General features: G+C 53.4%; 1 protein-coding gene across 1 annotated transcript in view; it reads left to right on the top strand.

Moving 5' to 3' along the window:
• Positions 1–6,257: 6,257 nt before the first annotated feature.
• SBK1 (SH3 domain binding kinase 1) overlaps positions 6,258–14,631 on the top strand; it is a 49,331-nt gene continuing 40,957 nt past the window's right edge. The window contains exon 1 of the mRNA XM_078440114.2: positions 6,258–7,068. The gene's annotated coding sequence lies outside the window, so the exon portion shown is untranslated. The remainder of the gene's footprint in view (positions 7,069–14,631) is intronic.

Raw genomic sequence — 14,631 nt, 5'->3', positions numbered from 1 at the left:
TAAAAATAAACAGGATAATCATACTCACAGTGGGTGGATATGCAGAGAAAAATTCTGAATGTATCCTGTAGAAATGATGGACAAGGAGAAAGGGGAGCTTGGGAGTCTCTAGTAGGAGGAGGACTTTGCATTCCATTTTGTATTGTTGGGATTTTATTTCTTTTTTTAAGTTCATTTATTTATTTTGAAAGAGAGAACAAGCGGGAGAGGGGCAGAGGGAGAGAGACAAAATCACAAGCAGGCTCTGCACGAACCATAGGATCATGATCCAGAGCCAGACGATTAACCAACTGAGCCACCCAGGCACCCCTGTATTGTTGGGATTTAAAATCATGAGCATGATTTACTTTTTTTCAGCATCGTAGATCTTCCACATTGTTTAAAACTCAAAAAAAAAAAAAAAAAGCTGCAGGCTTATACAAAAAGCAGTCCCCTACCCCCTACCCCTCTGTACTGCAGATCTTTTCCTAAAGGCAACAAATTCAATTCTTTGACTCTTCCTTCTGTTTGCTATTCTAAGTCTGGGTTTCTCAAACTTCAAGGAGCATGTGAATCACCTGGGATCTTGTTAAAATACAGGTTCTGATTCAGCGGGTCTGGGGTGGGTTCCAAGATTTTGCATTTCTAGCAAGTTTCCAGGTGATGCTGATGCTGCTCGTCCGTGGATCACTCTTTAAATGGCAAGATTCTAAATAACATGCTAACACACCTATTTTTTTATTATTTTTTTGTTTTTTTATCTTACTTCCTAATATAGACAATGAAAATTTAGTTCTCTACCCTCACTCCAGCCTCTCCCACACACATGCATCCTGTCTTCATCCTCCCAATGTAGTTATATGACGTTTTGGTTAAAATAATTTTTTAATATTTATACTATTATGCCTTGGTCGATAATATGCACACCTCAGCCACATAGTATACTATGATTACATTTCCCTTATTGTCAACTTTTTGTTTTCACTGGAGTTAATAATTGCTTTATGTTTTCATTTCACCTTCATTAATGCACTCTCAAACTCTCCTGACAAAACTAAAAACTCTTCTTTATAGATTCAAGCACACGATATACTTTAAATCTTGGAACCTCTGTCCTCTGGGTCCAATATAGATTGGTTATTCCATATATTTCCTCAACTAAAAAGACCAAGTAATGGACGGGCACACAGTTTGTGGCAGGAAGCAGGGAACAGTGTTCAGTTCCTTGGCTATAAATTAGGGCTTCATGACTACTAATTGTATCCTAACCTCCCTTATTCCTTTTAGCAATACTCTGCCCTAGTTTTTAGCTATGCATATTGTTGTGCTGATGGAGCCTGAACTTCCCAGTCTCCTTTCATGCTGGTGGGCTAAATACTTGCTGAGAACATGAGTAGAAGTGAGGAATGCCTCTTCTGCATCACTCCATCTTCCCTCCCTCTTGAGGACTAAAATGTGAATACGGTGCTCATAAGCCAGCTTCAGCCCAGAGGACCACCTACCTCTGTGCTGTTACCTGAAGAGAAATAAATATCCACCTCGTGATAAACTGGGACCCGACCTGGATTGACACAAAACGTTTCCCTGGTGATGTAATCCACATGATCCTTCTGGAAAGACACTGGCGTTTTCAACAGAATGCTTAAACAACATTCACATAAACTTTAATTCAAGTAAGACCTTTTCTGGGAAGCGAGGTTCCCATCCACTCAGCTGTCAGCCAGTGGTGCTAATGATCCAGAATCAGACATTCTATTTTTCTTGTGTTACACAATGAGTATCTAACCATTCTTTTCCCTAGAATGGGGAAAGGACTCTTTGAACCAAGTTGGTTATAAGCCCCTTACCTCGTGGCAAACTTGAAGTACAACTTTGGCATTTGCTCCTAATTGACTTATCAGAAGACTTTTTTGAGCCGCTGTAATGTGGGCCCTCTTTGTTACAGTGGCTTAGTGTACCCTAAGAGAGAGAGAGAAAAGGGCCATCTTCTACCCACCCCCGCTGGGCATAGAATCCCCCTTGGGTGGGGCCCTTTCCTCTTTGGGCCCCCACAAGCGCTGCCCAGCGCATGGCCTGGCCAGAGTATGCACCCAGTGACTACTGAATTCGAAATCGAAATCAGGGCTAGTTGGGCCCATATTTGCTTCTTCACCAGACCATGAGGCTCATCCAAGTGATCATTCAGATCTTGAGTGAAGGACTTTGAAAAACACCAGCCATACTCAGTATGCCAAAGGGGAAGGTGTTTTGTCCAAGCTTCAGAGACCCCTGTGAGAGAGAGAGAGAGAGAGAGAGAGAGAGCGAGCCGGCCCAGGAGATGGAACTTAAGTGACCAGTTACTGTTGCCAGGCATTTTATACACTCTGACTCATATAATTCTCCCAAGAGCCTGCAAGGTGGGTATTTGGAGTAAACCTCAGCAGCTTTTGCCTGCCCGCCATCCACGGGGGTAAAAACAAATAGAGAAATGAATAAAAGCCAGGAGGGGCTCTGCATGGACCAAGAACAACGATGTGTCACGAACCGAAGAGATGGGCCGATTGTGCCTTCTGCACCCCTGAGTCCTAAGTGGGAAATAAGGGGATGTCGGGGAATGTCCTCTGGGGCTTGGCTGGGGCCTGGGTGGACGGGATGGGTGAGGCCCGGCAGTCACCCTTCTCCACGTCCTGGTCCCCGGGTACCAGAGGGCCACGGCACTAAGCTAGGAACCCAGCAGACAGGCCCTGCCGAGGATTCAAGTGTTTCCAATCAGCCAGGCGTGGGTCCTGGGTCCCCCGGGGAAGGCCTGGGTTCCTTTTTTTGGAGCCTCATTGTGTTCTGGAAACATGAAGACGTGCCAAAAACAACCTTACGAAGACCGAGGGGTATCTTAAACGTTCACCCTTGCCTAATCAACGCTTTTAACACACACACAAATACAGGGCAAAACAGTTGTTCCGTTCACAAGGTAATTACAGGATTCATAAAGGATATTGACTCAGGGCATCCCAGGGGATGCTGTGGGGAGGATGTGGTCTGAGCTGGGACAGTAAGACATGCTCGTAATGTCCCATGAATGTTCCTGGGCCTCAGTCCTGTCAGGGAAATTGTCATGCCTGAATACAGAACTGCACGTAGAAATCATATCAGAAGTCTCTTCGGGGTGGCGGGGGCGGGGAAGAAGCGTCTTCAAGAATGCAAGGCCTGGACAAGCAACCCTCCATGCCTGAGGCAGGTCTGTGAGCCTGGCCTGAGCCCAGGAGGATGACCGGGGCTGACCCTGAGGCCAGGACAGGGGAAGGCGCCCCCAGACTACAAACACAGGGGCCCAGGGCTGCAGGCCTGACTCTGGCACCCACAAGCTGGTGAGGCTGCCTCTGCTGACGTCCTTCCGGACCATAGGTCTGGAATACGGGTCATCCCTTTTGCAGCGAATGGTTGACTTAAGGGCGCAGACCCTCTGAGATGCTTGGGGCAGAGTTTGGAGCTGCCTGGTCCCTAATCTTTCCTCCCCAGGCCGGAATCAGAAGAGGGTAGAGAGGTAAAGGTGGGGTCTCAGGCCCCTGAAAACTTGGTCTGACCCTCCAACCCCACCCCCCAGCCCAAGGGCCAGGCCCAGTCACCCAAACAGGAGACAGAGCTTCACAGCCACCGAGAATTAAAACCTATTGATTTTCCCCATTAGCTAGAGAACGCCATCCGAGTGCATTAAAACCAGGCAAAGCACCAGCATCGTGAATAATTAACGTCCACAAATGACAACCCATGGGGCCCAGGGGAGGGGGGAAGGGGCACCTAGAGGCTTGGGACACCCTGACCCCTTCTGACTCCCACCCCGGGGAGCCATAGCCTGGCCTAGCCTGCCCTCCCCTCCTCCTCCTCCGCCTTCTCCTAGAATCTTCACTCTTCCTCCTGCCTCCTCTCATTTCCTGTCTTCCCTTCAAGGAAAGACCAAGTCTCCATGGCAAGCAACCCAGGCAAACACTGAGCACTGAGGTGAGAGTCAAGGAGCCCAGCTCTGCCGTGTGTCACTGGGGGACCCCAGGGGAGTCTGCCTGTTTCTAGGCTCATTCCCTTCTCTGCGGAGTGTCAGGGTTGGCTGACTTCTAGTTAAGTCTAGAGGTCTACGGTCCCCGACAGGGACAGTGACTGGCCCAAAACATACAACAGGACTGTAGCAGAGCCCATACTAGAACCTGGGGCCTCTAGGCCATCCCCCCAGCCCAGCCTAAAAGGCAGCTTTGGGCAAATTAGAAATAAGTCACCCTCTCTGGATAGACCAGTTCCAAAAAGACACCCCTCTAGATGGACTGATGTTAAGAAGGCACCCTTCAAGGGCGCCTAGGTGGCTCAGTGAGTTAAGTCAGCTTCTAGCTATTGATTCCGGCTCAGGTCATGATCTCCCAGTTCGTGGGTTCGAGCCCCACGTCGGGCTCTGCACTGACCGTGCAGAGCCTGCTTGGGATTCTCTCTCTCCCTCTCTCTCTCTCTGCCCCTCCCCTGCTTTATGCGCTCGCTCAACTCTCTCTCTCCCTCTCTCTCAAGAATAAATAAAGTTTAAAAAATTAAAAACTAGAAGGCACTCTTCAGGCTGACCAATTAGCAAAAGGTGACCCCCCCCCCCATCCACACACACACACACACACACACACGCACACCCCGTGCTGTCACGGGGCTAAAGAGACAAAGCTTGGCGGAGCAAGATAGGGCTGGATATCAGCCCCCACTCACCATCTGCCAGGATGCCCTGTGCAGTGTGCACAGCCTAAACAACGATGTGTGGGGGCTGTGTCCCCAGCCCCCACCTTTTCTTAGCCAAGAAAGTACAGCTCTGTCCTTCCAGCCAGTGGAATTCAGTTCAACAAATATAGATGTTTCCTTCCAAGCTTCTTCGCCCCCGTCCACCTCCTCAGCCCCTCAGCTGACCCAGGTTCCTGCTCCCCCCTCCGTTCCCCGCCATCCTCCACCCGCAGGGCCCCGGGAGAGGAAGCCCTGCAATGAATACCCGCCACATCTCTGACCGCCTTGCACTGGCACCATGCCCCCTTACCTATCCTTTGCTCCCTCTGCTCCTGAGGCCCCCGGAAAAACTCTGCTCACTCCTTAAGACCCAGCCCCGAGATAGTTCCTGCCTCTGGGCACTTGCACCTGCTGACCCCTCTCCCTGGGTGGTCTCCCTCCAGATCTCTGGCGGCTGCTGCCTCTTCCTCCTGCTGGTCACAGCTCCAGGCCCCAATGTCACCTCCCCTGGAGGTCTTCCCTGAACACCCTACCAAACCAAGTCCCCGTCTTCAGCGTCTCCCACACCTCCCCGTTGTATTTTCTCATAGCCCGGTTCACACTCCAAATGTATTTCTCCTTTGTTTCCTGATGTTTCCGGGGCCGCTGTGAATGGTTCCGTGGGTTGTAAGTTGCAGAGAAGGTGAGTGGGGCTGAAACCCAGCCTGTGAGGGGCACCGCACACTGGTGCTAGACGGCTGCCCCTGCCTCGTTCTAATCCACACACCGGCTCCACGTAGATGGGCTGTGGCCCACTGGCCTCCCGCCGGCATATGCAAGCCCCCCCCCCCCCAAGGCAGGAACAGTGTCTGCCTTCTTCACTGCTGGGTCCCCAGCACCCAGCACAGTGCCTGGCACACAGATGCTTGAAACATGTTTCAAGCAAGCGAATTCGACCCAGATTCCCCTACTCCCACCCTATTCCCATGCTCCTCCGTAGGACGTCCGAGTGCAGGGAATCGGTCTCTGGGTCCCGTGGGAGCTGCATGCGGTTCAACTGGGGGGCCTCCCCTCCCCGCCCCGCCCCCCAAGCCAGCGAGAGAACCGGACCCAAAGTCAGAGATGGTGGCTGTTCAGGGAATGGGGCGGGAGGATCCAGTGGCTTGAGGGGTGGATGTGTGAGCGGAGGAGTCCCGGAGATACTCCCTTCAGCTCAGAGCCCTGTCCATCGCAGGGGTGCTGTCCGGAGCCCCCAGTCCCCCCTGGCTCCCCGGAGGAGGGGCGTATGGAGGGTGCAGGTGGCCCAGGCACGCTGACCGAGATCCCAATGGCCCCGTGCTGCATCGAGACTCGTGGGCAGGAGGTGGAGGCATCTGAGAGGGTCCTGCCTAGAAGCGAGAAGCGAGCCAGGCTCAGGTGGGGGCGGGACTGAGGCGCCGCCTTTTCTTCTGTCCTCCCCCCTCCACGCCTGCCCCGCCCCGGCGGCCTCCCCAGCTCTGGCAGGGAAGGAGTTAACCTCCAGGCTTCTCAGCGTGAAAGTGGAGCTATTAATACCCACAGCCAAGCGGTCTGCCAGAGCAGCCACTGGAGTCGGAGGGAGCAGGGAGCAGGCAGCGGAGGGAGGTGAGCTCCGGGCAGAAGCCGGAGCCAGAGCCAGGACTCCGAGGGCCAGAACTTTTCTTGGGGCCGGCGTGGGTGCCGTGCCAGCCTCACGCGGGCCTCACCCCCCCTGGAGCCTCGGGTCCCGATCCTCTGTCCTGGAGGCCACCCACGCCACCCACCCCAGGAGGGAAGAACAAACTTTCTCAGGGAAGCCACCTCTGCTGCCGTCTGGACAGGGAGGAGCAGACGTCTGGACAGACAGATGAACAGACGGACAGGGCGTCCGCCAGCCTGCCCTCCCGGTCCTGGCTCTGACAGGCGGCAGCACAGCGGGTGGCCGGGGAGCCGAGGGCTCCGCGAGGGGCAGCGAGGGGCCCTGCAGGACCTTTGTCTCCCAGCAAGCCACCTCTGAGCCCAGGCTCCGGCCGGAAGCCACTTGGCCGGGCCCAGCCCTGCGGGGCAGGACGGGCGTTCCCATCGGACGGAGCCACAGGCTCTCCCACCCACCGAGGCGACGGGTAACCTGAGCGAAAAGGCACAGGTGGCAGGTGGGCAGGCGCAGGGCCCCGAGGCCAACCGGCTGCTGACCCTGGAGCGCTCTGGCTCGGGCACCCCTGCCCAGGCCGGGGACGATGCCGCCGAGGCCACCAGCAGCCACCCCTGCCCCGTCCTGGAGCTGCCACCAGCCTGGCCCTTGGGCTGTGGGACCGAGGATGTCCCAGCCTTTTGCTTCGTGTGCTTTCACAAGGAGGAGGAGGAGGAGCTTCTGGAAGAGGTCCCACTGCAGAGGTCAGTGCTGGGGCGGGGGTGGGTGGGGGGGAGAGACAGGGCGAGGGCGAGGGTCTCGGCCCCCCAGGGCCCCGCAGACCTGCTCTGGACTCTCTGCCTGTCCACTGCCTACCACCTTCTGTCACCTCCCTGAGCCAGACAGGTCCTCACCTGGTTCTCACCACAGCTTCCGCCCTGGCTCTCCCGCTCTGGCCCCGCAGTGACTTTCCTGTCCTCTCCCGCTGCGGGCCTGACCTCCTGCTCAGAGCCCTCCGTGGCTCCCCACTCCCACAGGATGAAGTCAGTGTTTGGCGGGGTGTTCAAGGCCTGTGTGATTGGGCCGACCGCACCCACCTCATTGTGCTCTGCTCCCCTAGAGTCACCCCCCCAGGGAAAACTGCCCAGGCTTCCCTTTCCCGGGCTCCCCACCGTCCAGGCCCAGCGGCAATGCCTCCTCTTCCAGGAAGCCCTCCAGGAAGCCCCTGCCCCACCCTGAGCTGAGAGCCACCTTTCCTCCCTGCAATGCACTGACACCTGATAATATTCAGTCTTTGTTGAATTACTAAGTGAAGATGTCTGCGTGTGTGTATATATATATATATATACATATATATATATATATACATATATGCTTGGGTGTGTGTGTGCGGAAAAGGGAGAGCGCGGCGAAGGGGTGAGAACGAAGGTTGGCGTGGCTGTGTGACTGGGCATTTGGGGGCGTGTGTGTGATTGTGCATGTGCATACATGTTTGTGGGAGTGGGTGCAAGTTCGATGTACCTGTAGGAAAAGGGTTGTGCGCTATGCCCCGGTGAGGGCTCCTGCCCCAAGGGCCATTGTCCCTTTTGCCAGCTCTCCCCGCCCCCACCTGCAGGGAAACCCGGGCTCCAGCCAAGTGCATTACCCAAGCTGTGACCACAGACTCCGGGAATGGATGGAGAGTCTGCAGGGGACACAGGGGTCACCTCTGCTCCGGCCCAGCCCGCCCACGCCTCCATCGCTGCCTGAGTCAGCACTACCCTGGGTGGGGAGAAGGGCGGGCTGAGGGTCGACCCAGGTGCCCCTTCCGGGCCCCTTTCAGGAGGGCGAGGGTGTGGGCTCCTGCAGCCTGGACCAGGTTCCTCCCTGAATTTCTCTGTTGGAACCCAGGCTATAATTTTCCTTCTGTGGCCTCTGTCTCCTCATCTGTGGAATGGGAGATATTCCCTGCCATGGCTGTCAGTCCATCAGTCAGCCCCAGCCCTGGCGGGGTCACAGCCTGCTAGGGGAGACAGACACGCAAACAGATCAGCTTGGCAGAATGATGGGCGCCCTGCTGAGGGTGGGTGCACTGTGCTCAGGGAGTCAGAAGGGAAGGGGGACCACTTCTGCCTGCAGGGGCCCCAGGAGACCCTGGGGTCCTCCCCCAGGTGCCGAGTGACGATGAGGAGAGGGCATCACAGGCAGTGGGAACGGGAGGAGCTCAGTCATCCGAGAAAGAAGGGGGATCGGGGAGAGGAGGCTGGCCGGGTCCAGGGGGCCAGATCACAAGGGGCCTTGACTGCTGAGCCCAGGACTTAATCCGTAGGTGGTGGAGTGAACAATGGGGAGGGCCCAAGCTGGAGACTCAGTGCGACCCTAGGTGAGTCCCACAGCAATGGACTTCAGAGAGAAGCGTTATTTTCATGGTGGGGGCTCAGAATGCTTGTCGAACGAATGATGATATGAGGACATAGGGTACCAGAGTCCTCGGAGTGGGTGGTTAAAAAACACACACTCCCGGGCCCCGCCCTGGAGACTTGGCGGCCTCGGGTCTGAGAGGGGACCGGTGTGGTGTTGTGGCCAGGGCCCAGGGGACCAACTTGAGCAAACCACTCTTTGGGAAACTCTAGAATGAGATAAAACAGGCCTTACAGACAGGCACCAGTGAGATCCTGCTGTCCCTTCCTCCTCCCATCTCCCGCCTCCAAATGTCGGCACCCTCCAACGCAGGGGACTCCCCTCTGTCTCCTGCCCTGGGGATACAGCGTTTGCAGAAGCCAGTCTCCTTGCCAGCTGGTGGCTGCTTGCCCTTTAAGGCCCGGAGAGGGGACACCGCCAGGCTGGGCAGACAGTGACCACAGGTGCCAGGTGGTGAAGCTAAAAATACTGAGTGATGTGGACACCCAGGCTGCGGGCTGGAGTGAGTGGGAGGAAGGCTCTGGAATATTTCTTTCCTACTGTAGGAGGGGCAGTGGGCAGTGAGGTTTGGTGGGGTCGCCTTAGGGGCTTAGAGAAGGTGTCCCCCCTACCCCCCTGCCCCTCTCACCCCTCCTCCAGCCCCCTGGAAGGCACCAGGATTCACTCCCAATAGCCACAGGCATACTTAGCAGCCCTGGGTCCTGCTGATTCTCCTCCCCGCTTCTCTGTAACCCTCCGTGGGCCTCTGTAAAATTAAAGTTGGATTTTCTCAGGCATTGTCAGCAAAAGCCTCAAAGCCACCTCCATGGGACGCTTTGATGTATTAATTAAGGCGAGGCTAGCCGTTGTAACAAGTAAGCCTGGAAATCGCAGTGGCTGGACATGGCAGAGCCCAGCTCCTGCCTATGCAAAGCTCCAGAGGGGTCGGGGTGTCGTGGAGACCGTGCTCCCCTCAGTCTTTCGGGGACCCGGGCTTCTCCCAACTTGTGACTCACTCGGCCGTCACCCAGGGCTTCAGCATCCACCGCCGGATCCCCTGCAACCACTGGCAGACAAAGAAGAAAGAGAACAGGAATCACATGTGAGGTTTCCTGAGCCAAAGCCGGAAGTGGCCTATTTTGCCTCGGCCCGCACTTATTGGCCAGAACAGCTAATTGCAAAAAAACAAAACAAAACAAAACAAAACCCCTGGGATATGTAGCCCAGCTGTGACAACCTCACAGGGCTGTGGAAATGAAAAATTTGAAATATATCGAAGCACCTGGCATATAACAGGTGCGCGGTGTGTCTGTTCAGGCGATCATTCATTCATTCATTCATTCCACAAATTCGACTAGACATCGGAAGGTGAAGATACCACCTGTGTGCCCGTCCTGCTTATATCCAATGGGGGAGCCAAAGAAGACATGATTAAACAGACACACAACTATGATCTAAATCCACTGTTAAGGAAATGACCAGAGGGATGGGGGGGAGACACCCCCTTTGCATAAGGTGAACAGGGGAGGTAGGGACATTTCATCTGAGAGCTAAAGAATGAGAGGTAGCCGGGCAGAGTGGGGGTAGGAGCATCCCAGGCCCGGAGAACAGACGCGCCAAGGCCCAGGGGCAGACCAGAGGTAGGGGAGTGTGGGGACATATCAGGTCAGCGTGGCTCAAGCGGAGCAAATGGGCGGGGGGGAGGGGGAAGTGACATGAGGTGAGGAACGGGCTAAATGACACAGGCGTGGGCGGTGGTAAGGGAATGGATTTTATCCTGGACAGGATTGGGACACCTCCAGAGGCTTTTAAGTGGAGGACGACATAGCATCCGATTGACATTTTAAACGATCTCTCAAGAAGCTCTGGAGAGAATCAATGGCAGCTGGGCCAGAGTGGACGTGGGGTACCTGTGGGCAGGTCATGGTGATGACGGAGGGGCCGTGGCGGCGGCCTGGGCCAAGGCGGGCCTTGGAGATGGGGAAGCAGACGGCTTCTACATATATTCGGGAGACAGGATTTGCTGGTGGGGAAAGCAAGAAAGGGATGTGGGACGAACCTGAGGTTTTGGGGTTGGAGAAATGCATGGGAATGATGGGAAGACCCAAGGGAGGGGAGGTGTGGTGAGACTTCTGCCACAGGTGTTTTCAATTTGAGAAGCACGTGAGCTGCCCAAGGGACGATGTCAAGTGAGGGCTTGATTCCGGAAGTCTGGGGCTCGAAGGAGGAGACTCTTGGCTGGTGACAGACCGTCAGAGACATCAGCAGAAAGGTGGCATTGGTAGCCGTGTGCTGCGGTCCCCGTGGCCAAGAGAAGAGCATCTCAGGGAGGAGTGAGAATGGGCAGCTCATCTCAAAAATGCCAAACGGTCAAGGAAAATGAGAATGAGAATTCAGCAACACGGAGGTCGAAAGTGACTTCGCTAAGAACGTTTCACGAAGGGGTGGAGACAAAAGCTGGCGGGAGCGGAGACACCCGGGTAAGACGGCGAATTGAAGACGCACACCGAACTCCTCCGAAACCCCACTGAAAGGAAGTGAGTAGATTCTTCAAAGTGCACCTATTAGTCCTGGGTTTGCTGCCATAACGAATCGCCACGAACTTGGTTGTTTAAGACCAAACGCATCTACTCTCTCATCCTGTATGTCAGAAGCCCAGCACACGTCTCGCTGGGCTAAAATCAAGGTGTTGACAAGGCTGTCCCAGGGAGCTCTTTCTGGAAGAACTTCCTGAAAGTTTGAGGGGAGAGAATCCATCCCCCAGTCTTTTCCGAGGTGCCCTAGACTCCCTGGCTTGTGGCCCCCTCCCTCCCACAAGCCGGTAGCATCTCTCTGGTCCCGCTTTCTCTTTCTCTGATCACAGCCGGGAAAGAAAGGTTTTCTGCTTCTCCTGCTTCATGTGATTAGGTTGGGCTCACCTGAATAATCCAGGATCCTCCCTTCGTGCCAAGGTCCTTAACCTTAATCACATCTTGTAAAGCCCCTTCTGGCCAGGTAAGGTAACATACTCACAGGGTCTGGGGATTAGGACACAGACATTGGGGCGGGGGAGCATTATTCTGCCCTCTACAGTACCAATCAGCAAAAACGGATACATTAAAAGGAGACCACAGCAACAGAATTCTGAGTCTGGAAGGCAGATGAGCCTGTGATAACTGATTTAGCACCCTCGTGACCGTGCACCGGAAGCGAGCCCCACTCTGGGAGTGAGAAAGGCAAGAGTCTCCCCAGCCAACCTCACAAACCCCCCAAAGTCTCCAGCGTTAGTGCACTAAGTGCCCTCCGGAAATGGGAGTAGAGCTAGGGCCCGAGACAGGAGGATTGGTGTAAGAAGGGCCTTAATTCTCAGATTTCCTTCTCCCACTCGGCACAGCCCGGCGGCCACCCCTCCCCCGCCCTGACAAAGGCTGGAGGTTTATTCTCCAGAGAGGATAAAACACAGGGTCTCTGAACGGGAGGCCACAGCATGATGAGGGGGCAGTTCTGCCCCCAACTAGAAGGATTTTTTGAAGTCCACCTCCTGACTGTAGGAAGCCCCGCCCTCTACCCACCATCACCCCCAGGCTCCTTCCTGCTCTGGATTCCCATGACTGCGAGGTCAGGACTCACCTTTCCAGGTAGGACATACCAGAGTTCATTCCCTCAGTCTCTGGATACATTAATGATGAGTATTTTGTTAGTGTTGTTATTTCATTTCCTGTTCGTTCTCAGTCTCTTCTCCCTGCATAGTCTTTGTTTTCTCCAAGTTGCTTTCTTTCTCTTTGTATTAGTTCTGTCCTTTATCTTAGAGTCTAAAGGGCCAAGAATAGAATACTTTGTAGGTTGGCATCAGGGATATCCCCGTGAAACAGCCCAACCGGAATTCTCTAGATTGAACCCCCAAGTCAGCCAGCCCCGCCCCGCCCCCCCCTACTGGGATACTCATCGGATTGCTTTTATAAATTGTATTTTTATATTCTGTAATCAAGACATAGTTAGGGTGGAATGTAGAAGTCCTAAGTAAGTGGTCAACGAGTTGGGTTTTTTATTATGTTTATCTATCTTTGAGAGCGAGAGAGAGCACGCGCGCGTGCGTGCACAAGTGGGGGAGGGGCAGAGAGAGGGAGACACAGAATCCGAAGCAGGCTCCATCCTCTGAGCTGTCAGCACAAAGCCCGACGCAGGGCTCGAACCCATGACCCACAAGATGGTGACCTGTGCTGAAGTTGGACCCTTAACCAACTGAACCACCCAGGTGCCTCTCAGTGAGTTTTGACAAATGTATACACCTGTGTAACCCACACCTCAATTGAGATCTAGAACATTGCCATGTAAGGTAACACCTTTGCAAGTTTCGTCATGCCCCAATCCATTCCTGCCCCAACACACACACAGAGGCAGCCACTATTCTATTGGCTCTTTTTAAATCTTTTAAGTATGAGCAGGTAACCACAGACCGTCAACATTGGAGAAAAACCTGTAATATAAGAAGCAGAGCAAAAACAAACAGAAAAACAGAATTTGGAGGAAACAGAGTACACAAGGGACAGAAAGCCTAAAAACAAAATGATTATGATTATGTTTGGAAATTTAGGAAAATACATCGCAACTATGAAACAAAAACTAGATGCTATCTTGAAAGGAAAAAAACACTCTGAGAATGAACAAGACAAATAAAAAAAAAAAAGTACCTAGAAACTAAGAATATCGTACAGAAATGGAAAACATATTTGAAAGAGTTAGAACAGGGGTCAGCAAATTATGGCCTGCAGGCCAAATCCAGCCTGTCACCTGTTTTTTGAATAAAGTTTTATTGGCGGGGTGCCTGGGTGGCTCAGTAGGTTGAGTATCTGACTCTGAATTTTGGCTCAGGTCATGATCCCAAGGTTGTGAGATCAAGCCCGGCGTCAAGCTCCAAGTAGGGCTCAGTGCTGGGTGTAGAGCCTGCTTAAGATTCTGTCTCTCTCTCCCTCTGCCCCTCCTCCACCTGTGTGCGTGCACACACAGTCTCTCAAAAGAAAGAAAGAAAGAAAGAAAGAAAGAAAGAAAGAAAGAAAGAAAGAAAGAAAGAAAAAGTTTTAGTGGAACATAGCCACACTCATTTATTTACTATGTCCTGTGGCTGCTTTCACACAAGCAGAGTTGAGTAGTTGCGACAGAGACCATATGGCCCACAAGCCTCAAGTATTTCCCACTGGGCCCTGAATAAAAAATTTGCTGACCACTGGCTGAGAAGATAAAGTTAAAGAAATTTTTCAAAAAGTAGAGCAAAAGGGTAAAGATACATTTGGATCCTCCAGTCACAGACGTCGTGACACAGAGTTAGGAATGCAAGAAGTGTCCGATGGCTCATGCCCATGAAAATTAAGGAAGAGGAAGCAGGATGAAGTAGGGAGAATCTTCAAACCGTGCTGTAGATCTGACACCTGTGAATTGAATGCTAGATGGAAACAGATCTAAGCAGAGAGCACCTGACCTGGATGCAGACCCAAACAAACTCTTGGCCAACCCAGGAGGGGCTCCCAAAACAAAGACTGTCCATCCGAGGGACCCCTCAGATGGCAGAAATGGCCAGACCTTGGTGTCTGCTGAGCTCAGTCGCTGGCTAAGGCTGCCCAAGAAGACCTTGGTCTTAGCTCAGAGGCTGTGACAGATCTCAAAGGTCCTGTGGTTGGAGGCTGTCAGCCACCTGCATTCCTCACAGCTGAGTGACAAGTTCTTCTGGAAGGGAGAACCCAGCAGGGCACCTCTGGGGCTGCCACTGTGTGAAAAATAGGAAAGAAGGAGTAAGAAAATAAGAGGACCAGTGCAAGAATCTCACACCTGAATAAGAGAGTCCCAGAAAGAGAAGACAGGAAATAATGAAATATTTCCAATATTTCTCAGAATGGAAAGACCTGAATTTCCAGGTAGAAAGTGTCCACTGTGTCCAATCACAGGATAAAAACAGACCCACACGAAGGCTAGTC

The sequence above is a fragment of the Panthera onca genome, chromosome E3 (assembly GCF_046562875.1).
Source record: "Panthera onca isolate mPanOnc1 chromosome E3, mPanOnc1 haplotype 2, whole genome shotgun sequence".
Taxonomy (NCBI): domain Eukaryota; kingdom Metazoa; phylum Chordata; class Mammalia; order Carnivora; family Felidae; genus Panthera; species Panthera onca.
The sequence above is the reverse complement of the archived record's forward strand: the minus strand, read 5'-3'. Positions and strand labels throughout refer to the sequence as shown.